At 37.7% G+C, this 23997-nt stretch overlaps 3 pseudogenes; all 3 read right to left on the bottom strand.

Moving 5' to 3' along the window:
* Window positions 1–352: 352 nt before the first annotated feature.
* On the bottom strand, window positions 353–7389 carry LOC149025679 (putative galacturonosyltransferase-like 1 pseudogene; annotated as a pseudogene).
* Window positions 7390–7578: 189 nt separating this feature from the next.
* On the bottom strand, window positions 7579–9263 carry LOC149025678 (putative LRR receptor-like serine/threonine-protein kinase At1g56130; annotated as a pseudogene).
* A 2554-nt stretch (window positions 9264–11817) lies between these two features.
* Window positions 11818–12551, bottom strand: LOC149025677 (abscisic acid receptor PYL12 pseudogene; annotated as a pseudogene).
* Between the last annotated feature and the right edge of the window lie 11446 nt (window positions 12552–23997).

The following is a 23997-nucleotide window of genomic DNA, read 5'->3' as shown; positions in this document are numbered from 1 at the left end:
TACAAAATCTATATAACATGATTTGTGTGTATAGTGATCTATAGTTAATAAGATGAAGCATCGCATGTCCATCCGTTCTTGTTTGATTAATAAGAACTTCACTAGCAATTAGGGAGAAACCCAGAAAATAGAAAGAAAATCTGGTCTTAAGTAGCATTTGGTATCGTGCTTCATTGTGCCCGTCGATCAATAAGGGAGATATACACAAAATGTCTGTTATCACATCTATCTCAAAGCACTCTCTATCTTATGCTTCTTCACCTTTGAACCAGTAAAGCAAAACATGGAGAGTAACATAGAATATTCTCACTCTCTTTGAGACAATCTCTCTCTCCCCTGAATCACCCACAACTCAAGAATCAAGAGCGAAAGGAATTTGTAGTAGATCGTAAGGAGCCCACAATGCTTCCAATATGCAAGGACGATTCGATCGAGTCCAACCTATGGCTTACCTTTTCCACTCTAATGCAAATGACTCGCTGGACCTAGATGCATATCTCTGCAAAGCCCTTAGAAATTATCACCACGGAGGCCGTGTGTTGGTTCCACTGATGATTTAGAAGAATAAATGGGAGCACCGAACCCAATTCATGAATCCTCAATCGTTTCTACAGCTCCATTTATTCCACAATCTTGGTAGTGTAATCTCCTTCACGCCGTCTTTCGAGATCTGTAACCATGAATCCAGTATTATAGTAACATGCTTTACGAAGAGAGATGGGTTAGCCCACAAAGTTGGAGGGAAGTAAGATGTGAAATTTACATTATAATACTTTGGAGCTGCTAAAACGTAGTGATCCCCAAGTGGTGTTGCAGCGATGTCGTCGATGGGGATGAGATCCAAGTCTAGATAAACAATTTGGCAAACGTAGAGAGGGGAGAGATTAGCAAGGTTGTTCCAAATGTTCTTGCTCAATTTGGCAAATCCTTCCAAATGTTCAAGAGCCACTTCGAGCCAATGTTCTTGCTCAATTGATGTTGCCAACAGAAGAGCTGGACTTCAGTCAACCATTCTTGCGCTCGTTCTTTGCTGGAAAATAGTGGCATTGCCATTGTACCTCCCTGGGATCGACACTGCTCTGATACCAAATTGATAAAAACCCTTATTTTCACTCTGGAAATCAGCACAAAATACAAGAATTTACATGGATAAAAATGTTTTAATGGTTTCAGTCACCCCCATCACCTCACGGTGCCCCTCAGCCTACGGCTGCCCAAACATAACTCATATAACATTCAATGCCTTTCCTCTCCCTTTCCCCTTTATTTATAATCCCCTCCCATACCCTTAACCCTCTCTCCCTCCTCCTTGTGGCTACCCTCCAAGGTCCTATTGTGTTTTCACCTTGTGATTCACCCTTTTCTATTTTGTGAGTTGATTTAAATTACATGTTAAATATGTTTTTGGATTATACATGTTAAACATGTTTTTGGATGCCGCAACACCTTGAGATTTGCCGTCTATGATTTTGACAGTTGATTTGAATCATAATTCAATTTATATTGTAATGATTTGCCATTATCGATTTTGACATTTGATTTTACTCATAATGCTATTCTATCTGTGTGATTATACTTATTTTTAAGGTTCAAGGTGCTTCTAGTTGCTTTTCCTCATTGAGATTTACCCTCCTCAATTTTAACAAATGATTTCAATCATTGTTCTTTTCTTGCCATTTTGATTATACTTATCCTATACGGGTGTGGATGCATCTCCACCTTGGGATTCACCCTCCTCGATTGTTATACCTGATTTGAGTTTCTAACATTATAATTATAATTTCCCTAAAAGGTTGTAGGTGAGTCTCCACCTTGAGGTTCGCCTTTGTTGATTTTGTCGTTTCATTCCACTCGTGTGGTTCTATTTAACTTATATGGTTGACACTATGTCTCCAATTAACGATTCACCCTTTGAGTGATTTTTATTCTGGATTTCAATCATAATGCTATTATTGTCCTTGTGATTGTACTTATCCTATAATGTTTAGGGTGCGTATCCACCTTTAGATTCGTTATACTTGATTTTGAATCATAATTTTATTTATGTGCTTGTGATTATACTTATCCTTTAAGGTTTTAGGTGCGTCTCCACCTTTTGGATTGCCCTCTTTGATTATCGCACTTGAATTCAATATAATGCTATTGATGCCGTTGTGATTCTACTTATCCTATAGATTTTAGAGTGCATCTCCACCTTGAGATTCTCCCTCTTCTATTTTGACATTTGATTTCAATCATATTTTTGTTTCCACCATATTTATCCTATGAGGTTGAGGGTGCATCTCTACCTTAAGAATCACCCTCTTTGATATAAATACTTGATTTTAATCATAATGCTATTCCTATATTTGTGATTGTACATGTCTTATAATGTTAATAAGGAGTATTGACCATGAGATTACCCTCTTATATTTTGTTACTGTACTTGAATTAAAATTCTAACATTGCTCTTGTGATTTAATTTATCATATTAGTTTGAGGGTGCCTCTCAAGTTCTAAGTTCTTCCTCTTAGGTTTTTACATTTTATTTTACTCATAATTCTATTATTGTCCTTGTGATTGTACTTCTCCTATAAGGTTGACAGTGCGTCTCCACCTTTAGATTCACCTTCATCGGTTTTGACGTTTGATTTCAATCATATTTCTATTCCTGCTGTTTTGATTGTTTTTGTCTTATAAGGCTGAGGGTGCACCTCCACCTTGAGATTCACCCTTATCGAATTTTATTATGAATCTTAATTTTATTTATGCTAAATGATAATTCTATTGTTGCCGTTGTGATTATTCTTATTTTCTATGTTTAAGGGTGTTTGTCCACTTTGGGATTTTTGCTCCTTGATTTTGGCGATTGATTTCAATTGTAATTGAATTCCTATCCTTGAAATAGTACTTATCCTATATGGTTGATGGTGCATCTTCCCCTTGAGATTCACCTTCCTTGATTCTAACAATTTATTTTGATCATAATTTTGTTCTTGCCCTTGTGGTCCCCTTTAAGATTTGCCTTCCTCGATTTTGACAGTTTATTTCAATCATAATTCTATTAATGCCTGTGTGATTATACTTAGGCTATAAGGTGTAGGGTGCATGTCCACCTTAACATTCGCTCTGCTATGATTATTTTAGTTGATTTGAATCATATTTTTATTTCTGCCCTAGTGATTGTAATTGTCTTGTAAGGTTTGAGGGTGCGTTTCCACCTTGAGAATTTGCCCTCCTTGGTTTTGACACTTGATTGCAGTGATAATGTTATTTCCGCTTATCCTATAGAATTAATGGTGCGTCTCCACTTTGAGATATGTGATCCTCGCTTTTGATACTTCTTTTTTTTGGATGAGTAAGTAAATAGATCAAGCAAAAGGAAACAAGAGAACAAGGTCTTTAAGCAGAAGACCGAAAAATGGAACTAAGATCCCAGGAGACAACAATGAGCTGTTCCTTGGGGTATTGTCAACAAGGGGATGGGGCATGGCTAACAATCTAAAAGAACCATAAAAATAGATGGCGTTCCAAATCCTGTCTATAGAGTTGGATTTGGATGTCCATCTTCGAAGGTTGCTCCCACCAAAGGTGATGGATAAAGGCACAATGCACTAGCTTATTAATACGATCGCAAATGGAAGGGCCTGAAAAGTTTCTCAAAATCCTAGACCAATCTTGAAAAAACCAATATGATCGCCTCGAGCAGGGCCAAATGGAAGCAAGAGCTTTTCCCCACATAAATTTGGAGAAGGGGAAAAAAAAGAAATGGTGCTCAAGGTTTTCCAAACCGTTTCGACAGAGGATGCAATATGGGTTAGCAAGCATGTGGCGGTCAAGGAGGAACAATTGGGTGGGGAGGGCATGGTTGAGGGCCCTCCATATGGTAATGGAATGACGGGGGATGAAGCCTTTGGATTAAACCAGCTGGGGCCAGGGGGCTTTGGGTTATGGATCTGAGATGGTTCCAAGCTGATGAAGTGGTGAAGGTTACGGAGATTGAGGGGAGCCAAATGGTGAGGTCTCTAGTGGAGCTAGAGAGGGGGGGGAGGGGGAAGAGAATCCCAAACCTGTGTGAGAATGGGGAGAGGGGAATAAGTCCAAGATCCATTTGAGATGAAGTTTGACAGGAGGGTGGATTTGGGGATACGGGTGCCATAAACAGTGCAAGGACCAAAGTCTTTATAGATAATGCTCAAGGGATGCCACAGATTATGCCAGAAGGAAGTGGAGAAGCTGGGGGAGATGGAGGTTGAAATGGCAGAGATGGCGCATGGGTGCAGCAAGAGGATTTTCCTTCAAACCCAAGAAGGGTTGGAGGGCATGGGAACAGTTCAGAGGGAGTCAGACCGCAGATGGAAAGACTAGACTCACCTTACCCAGATAGAATCTTGCTTTGCGGCAATTTTCCAAATGAGTTTGATAAGGCAAGCAAGGTTTACATCAGAGATCCAACAGATTCTAAGGCCTCCTTCAAAGGTAGGGCAACAGATGGAGGACCAACTGACTTGATGGATGAAGCGTGAGGCTTCCTGCCCCTTCCAGAGGAAAGCTCGGAATAATGACTCCATAGCATGGATGGTAGATTTGGAATGGAGAAGATTCCACACCAATAAAGATAGTTGGACTGAAGCGCTGAGCGGATGAGGACCACTCTCCCAGCAAAGGATAGAAGCTCAAGGTTTAAAGTATCCCACGATACCATAAGATACTAGCCGATACGTATCAATATTTGACCCAACCGATACGATACATCTCGATACGTCTCTCCATTGAATTACACTAAAATACTTAATCAGAGCAATATAATACTCGATACAGGACGATACGTCTCTTAAAATCACCTTACCGATACAATATTCGATACCGATACTTTAAACCCTGTAGAAGCTTACCCTTCCAAAGTTGCAACTTCTTGCGAATATTATCAAGCATGGGGAGGCAATGGTGTCGAGTGAGTGAGTCTACCCGGAATGAGTAGGTGACCAAGATTGGTCACTGGAAAGGATCTGTGCTTGAAGCCCAAGAGGAGGACAGAGGCTCGGAGATGGTTAGGGACGCCAAAGACGAATAAGGTGGATTTGTTACGGTTAACCTAAAGGCCAGAGAGGGACTCAAACTGCGGGAGGGCCGAGATGATGGAGGATATGGAGAGATTATTTGCTTTAGAGAAAATCATAAGATCGTTTGCAAAAGCAAGATGGGTGAGATTAAGGGACTTGCACTTGGGAATGGGGGAGATGAGGAGTTGGTTAGTCTTGGATTGAAGGATACGGGAAAGGACTTCTAAGGCTAAGGAGAAGGATACGGGAAAGGAAAAAACCCGCCGGGGAACCATTGGTGATAATGGAGAATCGGGAAGAAGGGAGAAGAGATACCTGTATCGATCCTGTGGATGAAAAGGAGGTGGAAACCCATGGAAGAGAGGACATAAAAAATGAAGTCCTAGCGAATAGAATCAAAGGCTTTATGAAGATCAACTTTAAGGAGCGCAGCCAGGGAATGAGCAGATCTATCTAAACTACGAACAATCTACGCACAGAGGAGAATGTTATCCGCGATGCTACGGCCCGAGATAAAGGTCGATTGATTTTGACTCACAAGGGATGGAAGTGCTTTTTTGAGTCTATTCTCTAGGATTTTAGAGATGAATATGTAGAACAAGTTCCAGAGGGAAATGGGGTGGAAGTCAGAGAGGAAGGTGGCTCCCTGTTTCTTGGGAATGAGAGAGAGGAACGCTTGATTAATGGAGGAGATGGAAGGGTCGATGAATATTTTATTGAGGTTGGGGGAAGGCGGGGTGGGGTGGAAGTGAGGGAGCGGAGAGAAGGTTGGAGAAGAAAGAGACAATATCAGCCTTGATGCTGGCAGGATAAAAAATGTAAGTACCATTATTGGAGATGAGGGAGGGGATACTTGATATCGATTGGAGTTCTATTTATGCCACATGATGAGGTTCATGGCCTCATTTACCAGCCCCTCTTTGCAAAGACCGTCAATGATCGTGTTATACAAGAGACTAGATCTGGTTTACACGAATCATTCTGATCTGACTCCCGAAGAGTTCAAATGATTCGACGCATTTTCCATGCTGAATTATGTGATTATACAGTCTCAAAGAAATTGTCTGAATCATTTGAACCTTCCTGGAGATGGTGATCTTACAGTCAACACAATTGTTGAAAGTTGTCTCTGCCTGGTTCATGAAGAGAATCAAAAGAGCTACTGCTTCTTTCTGCTATAATCTTATTGGGATTTTTTCCTTTTTTCTTTTTGGCGATCGGATGATGAAATCTGGCAGCATATAACTTCAAAAGCAAAACTAAATTAGTGTACTATTCATTAGAAACCAGGGAATATGGCAACGCTGTGATTGATTTTGTAGAACTATGTATCTAAAATTCTTCATTTCTCCCCTACTGGTTTGTAACAACTTAATGAGATATGAGCACAAAGAAGCAATTCTGCAACGATAACAGTATGTTGCATATAACAGACTAAGCACTATGGTTGCTATACAGTGGTGATTCACTGATAATCACTCTGCACTTGAAAGAAAATATGAATACTAATATAGGGAAAGCATCGTTCTGATCTGAAAACCACTTGTATTGCACTTGAGATAATGAACAAATTACCATGGTGAGTGGTGACTTCATAGACAGAAGATGTTTGTGGAAGTTATCAATTGGAGCAATTGCCTTTGGTCTGGTCACAGCTAGAACTCAGGAAGAGATTTTCAGAGAGGATGGGGATGTTGATACTGAGAGATGATAAGAGTTCTTATTGGTACATTTGGGACTACTTCAAACAGTGGAGAAACATTAGGAGGTCTTGGGGATTATTGGTTGAGAAAGAAGGAGAAGGCTACTCAAGGAGTTCTAGCTGGGAGATATCTCTGTTAGCAAATCAAAATGGAGTTAATGTATCTTGTCTATCAATGAGAAACAAGGATGGACATAAATTACATGTTTTGAGTATTCCTTATTCATGATAACAATATACAAGAATGAAATCTGACTTCTTTATACAACAATGACCAATTTATTTATTTAGAAAGTGGCTATCGCCTTCCTTCTCCCAGATGCTCATGCAATATCTGGTCTTTCATCAAGCACAGTGGTTGCAGTCGAAGAGTAAATTTGGCTCCTTTGGATTTTCACTCGTGTAGGCTCCAGAAGTGTCACCACTCATAAAGCTGCCAGTAATATCATTGAAGGCCCAATCTGTCAAGTATCCAGGTTTTGGTGAGACAGATTCAAGTTCAGTGTCTCCTGAAAGCATTGCCATCACACGGGACATTGCTGGACGTAGAGATGGTGATGCTTGAGTGCACAGAAGAATGACTCCTATAATTCGTTTTGCTTCAACAGCATTGTATTCTGATAGTGCAGGATCAACCACTTCCATTTCACAATTACTTTCATGTAGATTCCAAGCCTCTAAATCAGGAAGTTGAAAATATATGTGAGACCCTTACCTACTTTGAATTTAGTAGTATGACACAATCATCGGTTGTAATGTATGAGTAAGGCTTAGGAATTAGGTTTAGATACTCAAATCTAAAATACATTTGGTTATTTTAGTATAAATTCCTACTCATGAAATATAGTTATTTTCACATCCAATTTTCTTTGAAGGAGAAGGGTTCACTGAACTACAGCACTTCATACACCTCACAAAAAATAAAGTGTTCATATGAGCAGATTTCAATGCGTGGGTAATCTTTGTTGAAAAATGAATTTCGATAAAAGATCGATCATATGATCATTACCCATTCAAGGAGATAAATATCTTCTTTATTCGTGCTTGTATCAGTAATTGTCCTCCCACTGATGATCTCAAGTGTTACTACCCCAAATGCTAAAACTTTAGCTTTCTCAGTTAGGTGTCCACGCATAGCGTATTCTGGTGCAAGTTAGCCACTTGAAAACAGAACAAGGTTTTTCAGATCCCATAAATCAAAATCTGTACAAGTTTCCAGCAGAGGGGAAAAAAGGTGCTTGAGTGCTTTACATTGTTCCTGCAACTCGAGTACTTCTTTGGGTCTTCTTGTCATCATAAAGTTTGGCCAAACCAAAATCTAAAATTTTGGGAGTGAGGTCAGCATCAAGTAGAATATTACTCGCCTTGTCATCTGTGTGTACAATTCTAGGCTTCGATCCCTCATGAAGATAGGCTAGACCATATGCTGTCCCCAGACAGATATCAAAGTGTGTTGGCCAATCAAGTTGTAAAGTGCTCCTTCCTATTCAAGAATTCAAGATATGATTGAGTTTCACAATTTTCCCAGAAAAACATCTGCAGCTTCTAGGAAGTTATTGAGACTGTCAAAGTTATATATAAATGAATTCTTCAAGGAATTCCCTACCAAATAGTGCTTGATCAAGGCTTTTATTTTCATGGTACTCGTAAACCAGAAGCTGCGCATCTCACTCAAGGCAACAACCATATAATTTCACAAGGTTTCGATGTTGCACTGCATATATGGTTGCAATATCTGCTATGAACTGACTCTTTCCCCGTTGGGATGCCATTGAAAGTTGCTTCACAGCCACAACCCTTCCATCAGGAAGCGTTCCCAATATAATACACCAACCCAATAGATTTGGTATTTCAAATTCATGTTCAGTTTCCATTTCTTTCTTATTCAACTCTTGTAAATAAACATAATCAGAATTAACAGTAAATTCTCCAGTGCTCATCTGTTGTATATAATTCATATTGATCATTATATCTAAATTCAGTTTTTTTGGTATTTATGTAAAAGCCTCCACATACCTTGTAAACAGATCCAAATCCTCCTTCTCCGAGCTTATTAGCAGGACTGAAATCTTCTGTGGCCGTCCTTAATTCTGTGTAACTGAAAATGTTTTGTCTAGATGCTATACCTAGAAACTCTGCTATTTCAATCGTGAAAGATGGACTATCATTTGTTTATTCAATTATGGATACAATTTCCACTCTAACTGAATGTGTTCACCACTTGTCATGATGTCATTATGAGAGTATAACAGGCACTGTCTTATGTGATCAAATGATTTACCTACAATAAGAATACACGTGTCATGAATACAAACCACCCTAATTACAAGATAAGGGAATCACAAAATTAAGTCTAAGTTGAGACCTGTACTCTCTTTGTATCTCTCTGTTCTCATCTGGAATGATATCTTTGTTCCCCAGTACGTGCGCCGTTCAATTTGTATAAATTCTTTCCCTTGAATATCTATCTGTTGTTTGCTTAATTGGTTTTCGTCTGGAATGACATCTCTGTCTCCCATTTATGAATCCTTCTTGGTGTTAGTGGCATCACTTCAATTTGCATAAATTCTTTCCCATGAATGTTAGTCAATCTCAATGTATTGTTGCTTATTTTTGGGTAAATTTGTTGCTTATTCAGTTCTCAATGAATTTGCTTTACAGCCAATTGCACAAGTATCCCATTCTCAGATTTCCAATAACTCAACCATGATCTTCCTCCAAGAAGAATCACAACTAGTGGGGCAGTTGAGGCCGCCAACAAAAATGTCAGAAAAAAATGGCCCACGAAACAAGAGAGGGTGAAGCAACAAGGGGTTAAAATTATGCAGGCAAGTACACAGCATATAATGTCTACAGAAGCACCATGGATGACGAAATGCAGTGATTATCAAGAACATTGAATGAAGTATCCTAGTATCCTCGTATCCTCGCAGAGTCCAGCTCAATTGGATAATGTTAGAAATTCATTAGTATCTCTTTCTTTCAACTTTTAATTACAACTTTAAATACGACTAATTGTGATTGACCAACTGATAATTTAGGCCATTTCGAAAGCTGCCTTGAGTCTCTGCTAATTGAAATTGTATAGATAAAAATTCATGTTGATCTTACTCATATGACAACTTATTCATATTCTAACTGGACTTTCAAATTGATATTTGATGAGGTAGTGCTACTAGCCTCTAGTTGAGGGAACATCACAGTTGTGTTGGTCATGTCAATGAACCATCTTCTTGAGTTCTATGTCAAACAAAGAGTCTTGGATTGACTGCATTGACAATTATTTGTGATAGTATCCTTTCAAACACATCATTTAGTCTATCTGGATCTAGCTTCTATAGTTTATATGTTCCGTTGTAGCTGAAATTCATTTTTATTTATGCATGTTTCAGCTTTCATAGTTGTAGGTGTCCTTTATACTACATAAACGCCAACTACAGTATGCAGTTCTACTCGCTAATCAAGGTGATCACCATGATATAATCCCTAAGATCTGCTTTCTTTTTGCATAAGATTTCGTATAACCTGAATTCATATACTCTCAGATTATTGGGTCTGTTATTCAGAAAGTGTCATTAATCCCGTTGGAGAAGTATCTAGGAAAGTGAGTTTCAACAAACCATGGTTTTTCAATAAAATTTTATTTGTAGCTAATTAGTGTTATCTTTTTTCGTTTTTTTTTTTTTTTTTTTTTGTTGTTCTTTTTTTCAAATTATTTTTAATTTTATCTGTCTTCCCCTACTGTGAAAATTATATATCCTATCCTGCTTACCTACCTACTTGTTGTCCAGGAATTTTATGAGTTGGCTTCATGCTTTGGGATCTATTTTTCTGGCTGATTGGTACTTCGAAGAGACTAGGTGGTGATTTCTACGGCCTGGAGATGTCTGTTAGGATTTGACTGATTTCTTGTTGGACAACTACCTTGAATTTGGGATTTTGAAAATTCAGATCCATGAGACTTCTTGTTTTTGAACACAACATTGGGTTTAAGTTGAATAACTTAGACATGTGATTTTGTAAAGTAATTTAATTGGGAGGAATGGATATCATGAGTTGCAACGGATTAGGGATTCAGCTGTGTTCTTGTAAAAAACAAATGTAATTGATTATAGATTTGGTCGTGCATAATATGATTTGAGTATATTTCAGTCACACTCAAAACTTCATATGATGTGTGGGACAAAAAAACCCTAACTCCGGTTCATGCCGGTCCAACTGGATTCAACTAATGATATTAATAAATTTACAGGTATGCCCGAAGGCTAAACAATGGTCTAATCGTAGCCATTTGATCTATACTCTCCATCTAACAGTCATCAATTATGAAAGACGATAGGAAAAGCCTATAAATAGGGTAGAAACACTCACGAGAGGAAAACATTCAAATTTTCACTAAAGCTCACTCTCTTCCTGCTGATTTTCCATTAAAGCTCTTCGGGGGCTCTCAGGGAGCTCTAAACCCTAATTCTTGACAATCACTGACTTAATCGTCGGAGACAAAACACGGATCCAGCTGTTCTGCTCCGTTTCTGACTGTTTAGTTCATCTTGCAGGGAAGTGTGAATTCGAACCAGATCGATCAGATATAATGAGTTTGGTGTTAGATTCTGGTTTATAAACCTCGGCAAAATCTGCACCAACATTCGGCTAACTATTTAGTTTTTACATAATTATTTTCTAATTGAATTTTGATCGTATATATTTTTTTGTAATTGAATTTTGATCTTCTGTGCACTGCCACTGTTGGGGGCCATTTTAAGATTGCACCAAATAAGCAATAGCATACATTACAGTTTAGGCTTAAAAGTTGTACCATTTAGTAAGGGAAAACATAACCCTTTCCATATATGATCTATTGCTTATGTGACACAATCTGAATGGATAGTAGCAATGACGACTCAACATCTAACCAATAAAAGATCAAAATCCACACTAGTTCTATGAGAAGAACACTCAACCTTTAGATGGGAATACAGAGTCGAGATCCCCTACCAAATTGATGGATTTGTGGCCCATCTCAACACTATGATGGTGCAGCAAGCAGCAATAAGCTACAGAGTAGTACCAATATTAATTGGTAACATAAGCCATTTCCTCTGCAATAGAAGCCAAGGACCTGAGATTTGATCTTACAAGAGTATCAGCAAATAAACATGTATCTTCCTTAGTATGCCCCATTGGAACATCGACCACAAAAAACTCAATCATTGTTGTGCTTGCAAAGCCATTGTTTTGATCATCAACATCATGAACAGTAGTAGTAGTAGAACAGTAATTGATGAGACGACAATCATAACTTGGGAATCATCATCGAGATCGTCTAACCTGTCTATTATTGTGTTTGCAGGAAAAACTAAAACCAACTAACCTCTCTCAAGCTACGAATTCCACCATTACCATTCAAGATGGAACAACTCTTGATGAATCGCCAGAAGGTTTGTGGGTTATCGAATTGCCAGATCAGTGACCATATAGATGGGATGGGTGCTTGGATCGTTTGTGCTAGGCTTGGACTACACTGTTTTGGAGCGAGTTTGTGACTATGGTACCTTTATGTTGCATGGTCTTGTAGATTGCAAGTTGTGGCTGAGGAGCTAAAACAACAGGAATACGTTGAGAACAAGGTAATGCATATGGATTTATTAAAAATAATTTGCAACACATTGGAATGTTTGTTTCAGAAAACGAAGTCTCGGTAGCAGATATATGTTGAGATGGGTGCTTGGATAGTTTGTGCAAGGCTTGAACTACACTGGTTTGGAGCTGAGTTCAGGGGTAGCATACCTGTTTGTCATGGTCTCCATGTTTGTATAGTTTGCCAGGTGTGGCTGAGGGGCTTACATGGCAGACATATATTGAGATGACGAACGTAACAAGTCTGTGGGTTTGGGTTTGAAAATTGAGATTGTGGGCATGCTTGCATGACTTGGAGTTGATTGTTTAAAGTAGGAAGAAAAGGGAAAACAAGTGTTGGAAATTTGGTTTTCTTTAAAATTTGTTGCTTACGTAGTAGTTTGAAGTTTTGGATTACACACAAAGGTGGAAGGCTAAAGAATACCAAAGAAGAAAGAAGAATCAAAATATATCACATGATCCAAACTATGCAGGGTTTTAGGGTTTTGCTCCCCTATTCACATACGTGTCCCCCCTAACCCCTAGAACACTTGCAAAACAATTATTACAAGATTGCACAGTTGATAATAGCAGACACCGCTTAGTAAACAATTATGAGTCAACGCTAATTGTGGTATATATAACAGTCTTCACCTCATAATATGAACTATAAATTCATCCTTGTTGTTCACCACACACAAAAAGAAATTACATTTATACCTTCTATTTCTAGGGCCAAAAGTGAAGCCTTTTGGTATATAACACTATTTTTAAAGATGTAGTTGAGGTGCACATAAAAAGGCTCATCAAACCTAAAGAGTAAAAAAAAAAAAAAAAAAAAAAAGGGGAAATTGATCCTCACCAATGGCTACTTAGTGTTGCGGCACAACATTGAAGCAAAATCCTTGATATCTAGAACCATCTTCTATAAGTAGGGACCTCTCCTTACATTTGAGACATTAAAGTTCAAGACTTGGTCCCCTAAGGCCAATTCACTGGCTGGAAAATTAAGCTATTGACATGGTAATGCAATACTTTAGCTAGAAGATGAGACCTATAAGATGGGCCCGTTGTTTTTTAGTCCAAGTCAAGCTCTCTCAATTTTAATTGCCGAATGTGTAATATGGGTCATTGGCTTAGCATTCTTTAGGTTCGATTATTGTGGGTTAAGTATATACACCGACATATTCAGGACTCTTAACTCCAAAATGAAATTCGGAAGTTAGTTTTTGATTAAGGTCGTTTTGATATTATTTTTCATTAATGTTAGTATGCTACCCTGATTTTTCTCAACAATTTATTCTTAAAATTTGGTAACCACTCCTCATGTTCTTCACAAGATTTCTAACAAATTTACACCAAATTTTTTATTCCTCATGTTTTATTTAAAAATTTTCTTATATTATTACTTAATTACTAAAAAGAATCTTTGTTTAATGTTTGTTTTGTTCTTACATAGCTAAGAAGTAAAAAGAAAAGGAAAGGAAAAAGAATGAAATGAAACAAGTGATCTCTTTTACGAAAAAGAAAGAAAAACTTTTTTTTGTTAAATTTTTATTTTTATTTTTGTTTTTTGTACATGGCAAGTAAGAGTAGAATGGTAATAGAAGAATAACAATTTTTTTTTTAATAAGAGAAGAAGAATGTTTAGTACCTTAAGTTTAGGGTTAATTTTTTTTTCCTTTTATGCAATAATATCAAGTATAAATAACTGACATAAAATTTTAGGGGTAATTATTTGGGGTTTCTGAATAAACAAACAAAGATACTACAATCATCACTTAACTAATGTAATTTAATGGTAGAAGAATTTATAAAAATAAGTAAAGTCTAAAGTTAAATTAGTAATTTAAAAAACTATAGGAGATAAAATAGTCATTAAATTAGAGTAAATGGGAGCAATAATAATTATCATTTATTTTTTTAATAATTTAAACCTATAATTTTATTTTTTCTTTTGTTAAACAATCTTATAATTTTGTTACCACATGCATGGTCTATGTCAAAATTCAAAATAATTGAAAAAATAGTATAAATTATAGAATTTTAGCAATAATTGACTCCTACAACGTAAACAAAATTTATTTTTAAAATTTAATTATCTATGCCTATAAAAATTAAGATACAAGAAGGATATTATGTATAGGGTTGGTTCAATGGTAAAGACTTCATACTTTTTAGTGGAAAGGTCTTGAGTTCAACCCTACAGCATTACATTTTTAGTATTAAAAAAGCACCCGTACAAAAAAAAAACATGATTTAACAAAAAAAATCTTTATTTAAAAAAAAAAAAAACCACTATGAGAAATAAGAATTTTGTTTTGAAAAACTTATATTTGATAACTAAAATGAAAAGTAAATGATTTTTTAAAAATAGTTAAAGCAAACCGATGTTATCATAAATGTCGGTTAAATCTCTTTTCTTCTCGTTGGGGACCGTTCCGTCTTCTTTTTAAATTTTGTTTATTTATATATTTAAACCTCATTTATCCCGTGCAGATATTATCATTTATCAAATGCCGCTTCATCCCCCGCTCAAACCATGGTTTCCCAATTCCCAGTATGCGCACCAACCGACCGGCCCCCACACCCGACAACCGACGACACAAAACACACCCAACCGCCCCTCCCCACCCGGGAAGAAAACAAGAGCACCCAGACCCACAAGGCGAGACAAGCTCCCACCGGCGCATGGAGAAGGAAGTCTAGATGGCAAAGGCCGGACAACAAACAAAGACCAAACACCCACAGCCAGACACCAGTAGATGGAGGAGAGACGAAAAAAGCGGGCCAACCAAAGAAGACCGGCCCCAAGGATATGCACACAAAAAGAACAAGCGAGAGCGGGGGAGACACACGGAGCGGGGGGAAAGGAAACCAACACGGAAAAGCGGCCACAACCGGACACCACGACAACAGGAACCCGCCCCAAAAGCACCACGAAGACGGAAAGCCGATGGACAACAACGGCAACCACAACAAGGACGGATGAGAATGTCAACAAAGCCAGGGGCGGGAAAGAATCCCCAAAACAAGGCCCCACAAAAAGCCGGACAATATGGGCTGAACCGAAGGGGAGTGCAAACCGAAGCACCCCAGACACCCACGAATAGGGCACAACCCCCAATATGGAGGAGATGGCGAGAAGTGGACAAAGGCAATGGAAGGGGGGACGGAGCTCATCAAACGGGACGATGCTTGGATTCCCGAAACCAATACCGAACACAAAAACCACGACGCAATATAAAGGGCAGGGGCCGATGGACATGGAACAACCCCCAAGGGCGCAAGCACGAGAGACACCACGCAATCGCCTCAAGAAGAAGAGGTAATGATACAAAGGGGGCCACCACGGATCAGCAAAGCACGACCAACCGCCCAAAAGACAGACGCAAGCCAGGCCACAACCAGCCCAACCCACAAAGGCCCGCCATATGGAAAATGATATGGAATCAAGACACACCAAAGATAAAACAGTGGCGAAGGGCTAAGGTGCCACACCAGCAGCACGAGACAAACCCAAGATAGAACCCGCCAAGATGGGTAAGAATCAATAGATCACCACCAAGCCATGCTAAGGCAAGGGGACAAGCCACGATGAATCCCAAACGAACGCGATGGCAATGTTTGGGGTGATCGACCGCGACCCACCACGGAGGATAGCCCGCAATGGTCCAAAATGGCAGGACAAACCCCAAGAGACAGATAAAGCCAAGCACCGAAACAAAGGTGGGAGACCAACCGGACACCACCACCGAGTGCCGAAGAGGGAGGGAAGAAAAGAGCGAGAGAACCGGGGGCAGGCAAGGAAGATAAGAGACAACGGCCGGAGGAAAGAGAAAGAGGAGAGCAGAAGCACCAGGGAAGGGCGGGGCGAGAAAGAAGAGGGAGCCAGGGTCCGGCCACCATGGTGGATGACATAGAGCTGCACGCCAACACGAACGCCCAAGTGAGCGGGGCCACGGGCATCACTTGGCCGGCCGGAACGCCCGGTTGCAAGACTTGATGCTTTGAATCGGGCCCGTTGTTCCTCCATTTCCCTCTTATGAATAAAATCACCTTCCACCAAAAAAAAAAAACTCTCCCTCCGATTGATACCATTTTCGTTTCTCTACTGAAACACTGGTTTCTCCGATCGTTTCGAATATCAATACCCCCGTTTTCTTCTCTCTACTGAAACTTGGTTTCTCCGATGGTTTTGAGTATCAACTCTCTCTCTCTCTCAGATCGTTAGCCATTTTCTTCTTTCTACTGAAACTTTGGTTTCTCCGGTCGTTTTGGGTACTCTCTCCGATCGTTACCCATTTTATTTTTTTATTTTTCATACTTTTTTAGAGAGAAAAAAAAATATAACGGTCTTTCAGTGTTTTCAAAATTCAAAATAATTAAAAAAATATTATAAATTTTAAAATTTTATAATAATTAAATCTTAAAAGGTTAAAAAAAGATTATTTTAAAATTTTTAATTATCTATGCCTATAAAAATTAACATAACAAGAAAGATATTATGAAAATGATTTAATTAAAAAAATCATTATTTTATTCCAAAAAAAGAAAAAGAACCACTATCGGAAATAAGATTTTTTTGAAAAACTTATATTTGATAGTTAAAATACAAAGTAATTTTTTTTTAAAAATAGTTAAAACAAACCGACGTTATGATAAATGTCGGTTAAATCTCTTTTCTAGTCTTTGGGGATCGTTTCATCTTCTTTTTAAATTTTGTTTATTTATATATTTAAACCTCATTTAACCCGTGCAGATATTTGATCAAATGCCGCTTCATCTCCCGCTGCTTCATCAACTTTCTCTCCGATCGATACCCATTTTCGTTCCTCTACTGAAACACTGGTTTCTCCCATCGTTTCGAGTATCAATACGCGATTTGAGCATCGACTCTCTCAGATCATTAGCCATTTTCTTCTCTCCATTGAAACCCTGGTTTCTCCGGTCGTTTTGGGTACTCCCTCCGATCGTTACCTATCTTCATTCCTCCACTGAAAGCCTGGTTTTTCGGATGGTTTTGAGTTCCAACCCTCTCGCGCGATCATTACCCATTTTCATTCCTCCTCTGAAACCCTGGTTTTTCCGATCGTTTTGAGTATCAACTCTCTCACCGATGAGTTGATACTTGAAAGTCGAAACAAATCGGAAGAATCAGGGTTTGAGTGGAGAGAAGGAAATGGGTAATGATGGGAGAGATGATACTCAAAACGATCGGTAAAAACAGGATTTCGGTGGAGGGATGAAAATGGGTAATGATCGGAGAGAGAGTTGGTACTCAAAATCCTGTTTTCTCATCGTTTTGAGTATCGAACTCTTTCTATCGCGCCTTTCTTCGGCTTGGAATTCCTGTTCGTTTATTCACGAAGAGAAAAAGAGTGGGTGTTCGTCGGTCAAAGAAGGCCACAAGTGGAAGCAACCGATGCTGGCAAAAGCAGGGGTTTTGGCCGGTGTCGACTTAGCCTCATTACCCATATTTGTTTCACCACTGAAATCCTAATTTCTCTTAGTCTTGAAGGTCGCCGGCTGCTTTCTTCGAGAGCTTCTTTATTGATATTGCTGAGAATTCTACAAGGGGGAGAATTGCAAATCCACGGGGTTCCATGTTGGCAAAGGTTTGAAATCCTTTTCACTGGTTTTCATCTACTGTTTGTTAATTCTGCCTTCCTATAGTTCTTTTGCCTTTTCTGCTTGGTATATAGAATTTTTCTCATACTTCAGATGTTAAATGGTTATGAGGGAGATGGATCAACGATATGAGGAAGTTACTGAAAGTGTACTACTATTTAATTTATGGTTTGTAACGAGTTAATTTCTCAACAAGGAAACTGTGAGATGGAACCGTGATCCCTGGTAACGCTGTAATAAATTTGAAAAAGTGGCAATGTCGTTTAGAAGGAAAAAAAATTAAAGGGTAGTTACGTCTGAGGGTGCTTCATACTACAAGTCTCTTATGATTGTCTTCTTCCACTTAACAGTACTGCTTTACAAGTCACTAATCAAATTCAGCGATTCCTAAGTAATATCAAGAATTCCTCTAGTAATCCATCCAACTATTTTAATTCATGAGTGAAAGATTTTTTAATATGAAATTTCAGAAGCAGGATCCCGATCCACTGCTCTCTAACATCCACAAATGATGGTTTGAAACCTGAATGAATTCTCAGAGAGTTTGTAACCTCAAGTTCAGGGACTGTTTAAGATGTAGAACTCATGATAGTGGAGATGGATGGGGACAGGAATCTAGTGATTGAATTTCCTAGGGTAGAGAGAGATTTTACAACCAGAATGTTAGCAAGAAAAGAAGTATTTAGGAATTTGATACTGAATCCTAAGGGAACCATTATACAGCAGAGAAGAAAATAACAAACAGAGGTTCATGTGTCAACATGACACCCATTTACACAATAATGAATAGATCGATTCTGCACTGCACTGGAAAAGTTCTGGTTCTGTATTTGGCTTCTTCTAGACACTTCTTATAGTTTGTTTAGTAGGTTATTCTTCATGCATGATGTTGCTTCTATTGTTCCCGTAAGTATGAATGCACATTCTTCTCAGTATTTTGTCTATTTGCTTTCTGATTTCTATGTTGGCTTGCTGAAGGATATGGATCTCGAGGAGTGGAAGGTGGAAGATCTTGAAAAAGCCATGAAAGGGAGCGATGACAAACAGTCGAAGCTTGAACATGAGTGTGTGGTCAGGTTTGTGTCTCAACAATTACTGGTTGTCTTAGTGTCTTTTCTTTCAGTATTTCTGTCTAATATGCTATCTGAATCATTTTATTTCATGGGTAAACCAATGGATCCTGTATAAACCATTTCTATAGCATTATTTCTGATCTTTATTGGCTGATTTGTTCTCATCTGTACAGATGTTTTTCTTTGTCTATTGGTCCACTGCACTTGTTTTTATTAAAAAAAATGGTCATTTGCTCCTTGAAAAGAAACCTTTTTTTGATGAACACCTATTTCCAAGTGTGGCCAACTCTTATGTGGTTGGTCTAGGTAGACTGAACTATATGAAGTGGAAATTCATTTGATTTGACTCCTCAGTGACCTAATCCTACCAATTGCCGATTGTGCCAGCTCTTATGAAGTTGGCCTAGGTAGACTGAACTATTTTGGTATCAATTCATTGATTTGACTTCTCACTAACCTATTCCATCTGAAGTTGGTATGTCATTAATGGTTAAACTGACCATTTTACGGCTAAAATTAATGATTACTTTGCACCAAAGTGACTAAGAAAACCAAATTAGAAAGCAAGGCCATAAATTTAGAAGCTTACCAACAAAACCAAATTAGAAAGCAATGCTAGAAATTTAGAAGCATACTGTGTAAGTCAAAACGTTGGCTACAATTCTAATCAGACTATACTCACGTAATGCTTGTATTTAGAGGAAGGACTGCTGCAAGTCTCACTTGATTATGGTTTGATTGCTAGAGATGACATTGTTTACCAACTTGGAAACTTATGTTCTGTAGACTAAAAATCCAATCAGCAGCCCTTCAATGTGGGATTGAATGCAGGCCATGAACCTGTGCTGCATTTAAAATTGATTAATGTTGGTCAGAATATCTGCTGTAGTGGTGTTTCGAACTCAGAAAGTAATGCATGTTGGTTAAGTAATTGGAAGAACATCGGATGGGAGGTGGGTCAATTGTAAGTAGAATGGAGTTAGGTTTGTGAATAGAATGAACGAAGAAGGACGGCTACCAAGTAAGGGACCAACATCTCAACTCTTCAACTCTTTCCATTAATGACACCAACATCTCAACTCTTCAACTACGAAAAGATTTGAACAACGAAGGAGAACAAGAAAATGCAAAGTTTGCATGGATGAATTTTGCCTTTTAGCAAGGTTTCTTTGCCCTAAGGGTTTAGTAGTCACAACAAGGCCCACATCCATTTGTATTACTCAAATTTGACAAGAGAAATAGGATAGTGGAAATTGTTCTCTAGCATGGATGGCTAAACTAAAGATATTCAATGCAAAGTCGTCGTTATATTGGACTAGGCTATAAATAATCATATTGTATCACACCAATTTCAACCCTTGATTTTAATCATAATTCTATTCATGTCCTTGTGTTGGTACCTATCCTATAAGGATGAAGATCCGTCTCTACCCTGAGATTTACCCTCCTCGATTTTGACACTTGATTTCAATTATAGTCTTATTCTTGCCCTGAGATTAAACTTATTGTATAAGGTTAAGGGGTGCGTCTCCACTTTTAAGATTCACTCTCCTTGATTTTGACACTTGATTTCAAACATTATTCTATGGGATAATTAGTAGATTAGCTACTTCTCGGTTTATTTTTACAGAATAGTCACCCAATGTTTATTTCAACAAAATTAGCTAAAGCCAACTTTGGGTTTACAAAACTGAACAAAACAATAACTTTTCCTCTTTGGACATTTTTACCCTAAAACTAACCATACCTTCACATTAGGCACTTACGATTCGCCCTCCTCGATTTTGACACTTGATTTCATTCATAAATTTATGTTTGTCCTTGTGATTATAATTTTTCTATAAGGTTTAAGGTGCATTTCCACCTTGAGATTTCCCCTCCATGATTTTGACTCTTGATTTTAATTATCATAATTCTATTCATGTCCTTGTGATTATATTTATCCTATAAGGATGAAGGTGCATCTCCACCTTTAGATTCACCTTCCTCAATTTTAACACTTGATTTCAATGATAATTCCATTCCTGTCATTGTGATAATACTTACTCTATAAGGTTGAGGGTGTGTCTCCACCTTGCAATTCGCCCTTCACAATTTTGACACATGATTTTAGTCATAAATCTATTCTTGTCCTTGTGATTAAAATTTTTCTACAAGGTCAAGGGTGTGTCTCTGCTTTAAAATTGATCCATCCTGAAATTTACTGTAGTCATATATTTGTCCCTGCCCTTGTGATTTTATTTGTCCGATACGATTGAGTGAGAGTCTGCACCTTGCGATTTGTCATCTTCGATTTTGACACTTGATTTCAATCATAATTTTATTTTAGTCCTTATTATTCTGCTCATCCTATAAGGTTGAGGATGCGTCTCCACCTTGCAACACATCCTCATTAATTTTGACACATGATTTCAATTATTAATTCTATCAGTGTCGTTGTTGTGATTGTACTTAATTCTATAAGATTGACGGTGTGTCTCCAACTTGAGTTTCGTCCTCCTTGATTTCGACCCTTAATTTCAGTCATAAATCTAGGCATGTCCTTGTGAATATAATTTTCCTATAAGATTGATGGTGTGTCTCGACCTAAATGGTCGATGGTTTGTCTCACCATTGAGATTTGCCCTCAATTTTAATACTTTATTATGATCATAAAACTATTTCTATTCTTGTGATTGGCTATTTCTGTTCTTGTGATTGTACTTATTCTATAAGGTTGAGGTGCTTCTCCACCTTGAGGTTCACCCTCCTTGACTTTGACACATGATTTTAGTCATAAATTATACTCTTCCTACAAGGTCCACCTTAAGTTTCACCACTCTTAACTTGGGACACTTGATTTCAATCATAATTCTGTTCTTGTCATTGTGATTGTATCTATTCTATTAATTAATATTCAGCCTCCTTAATGTTGATAATTGATTTCAATCATAAAACTATGCAGGTTCTTCTGATTATAATTTTCCAATAAAATTGTCAGAGTGCTCAAAGTTGACACTTAAATTCTCTTATTAAATTACAATGTTCCTTATGATTATTACTCTTATAAGGTTGATGGTACATCTCCACCTTGAGATTCGCCATGCCAATTTCGACACATGATTTCAATGATAATTCTATCGCTGTCCTTTTGATTTTTCTTATCTTATGGGATTGGTGGTGCGTCTCCAATTTGAGATTCCCCTTCCTCGATTTCGACTCTTTATTTTAGCCATAAATGTGGGAATGTGCTTGTGATTATAATTTTTTTAGAGGTTATGGTTATTTGATATACTTGATTTTTACCATATGCTATTTCTATTCTTTTGATTATAGTTATTCTAAGGTTAAGGGTGCTTCTCCACCTTGAGGTTCACCCTTGTTGATTTTGGCACATGATTTTAGTCATAAATATATTCTTGTCCTTATGATTTTACTTTCCTACACGGTGCACCTTGAGTTTTACCCGTCATTTTGACACTTAATTTCAAATAGTTATTCTATTCTCATCCATCTGATTGTACTTTTCCTATAAATCGATATTCGGCCTTCTCAAAGTTGACACTTAATTTCTCTTATTAAACTACACTGTTCCTTACGATTATTACCCTTATGTGGTCGATGGTACATCTCCACCTTGAGATTGGCCATGCCAAATTCGACACATGATTTCAGTGATTATTCTATTGGTGTCCTTTTGATTCTACTTATGCTATTGGGTTGGTGGTGCGTCTCCAACTTGAGATTCCCCTCCCTCGATTTTGACTCTTTATTTCAGCCAAAAATGTGGGAATGTGCTTGTGATTATATCTTTTTTAGAGGTAATGGCTATTTGATATACTTGATTTTTATCATATGGCTATTTCTATTCTTATGGTTATAGTTATTCTTATGGTTAATGGTGCTTCTCCACCTTGAGGTTCACCTTTGTTGATTTTAACACATGATTTTAGTCATAAATATATTCTTGTCCTTATGATTGTTCTTTTTTACACGGTCCACCTTGAATTTTACTTTTGATTTTCACACTTAATTTCGAATCATTATCCTATTCTCATGTTTCTGATTGTACTTATCCTATAAATTGATTTTTGTCGTGATCAAAGTTGACACTTAATTTCTCTTATTAAACTACATTGTTCCTTATGATTATTACTCTTATGTGGTTGATGGTACATCTCCACCTTGAGATTCATCATGCCAAATTCGACACATGATTTCAATGATTATTCTATCGCTGTCCTTTTGATTCCACCTATCCTATTGGGTTGGTGGTGCGTCTCCAACTTGAGATTCCCCTCCCTCGATTTCGACTCTTTATTTCAAACATAAATGTTGGAATGTGCTTGTGATTATAATTTTCTTATAGTTATGGCTATTTGCTATACTTGATTTTTACCATATGCCATTTCTATTCTTGTGATTATAGTTATTCTAAGGTTAAGGGTGCTTCTCCGCCTTGAGGTTCACCCTTGTTGATTTTGGCACGTTATTTTAGTCATAAATATATTCTTGTCCTTATGATTATACTTTCCTACATGGTCCACCTTGAGTTTTACTTGTGATTATGACACATAATTTCGAATCATTATTCTATTCTCATGCTTTTGATAGTACGTATTCTATAAATCGATATTCATCATGATCAAAGATTAACCCTTAATTTTTCTTATTAAACTACATTGTTCCTTATGATTATTATTCTTATGTGGTTGATGGTATATCTCCACCTTGAGATTTGCCATGCCGAAGTCGACACATGATTCTGGTGATTATTCTATCGCTGTCCTTTTGATTCTACTTATCCTATCGGGTTGGTGGTGCGTCTGAAACATGAGATTCCCCTTTCTTGATTTCGACTCTTTATTTCAGCCATAAATTTTTGAATGTTCTTGTGATTCAAACTCTCTTAGAGGTTATGGCTATTTGATATACTTGATTTTTATCATATGGC

Source organism: Hakea prostrata, chromosome 2, assembly GCF_041222555.1.
Source record: "Hakea prostrata isolate BN-2017 chromosome 2, UWA_Hpros_2, whole genome shotgun sequence".
NCBI classification, from domain to species: domain Eukaryota; kingdom Viridiplantae; phylum Streptophyta; class Magnoliopsida; order Proteales; family Proteaceae; genus Hakea; species Hakea prostrata.
The sequence above is the reverse complement of the archived record's forward strand: the minus strand, read 5'-3'. Positions and strand labels throughout refer to the sequence as shown.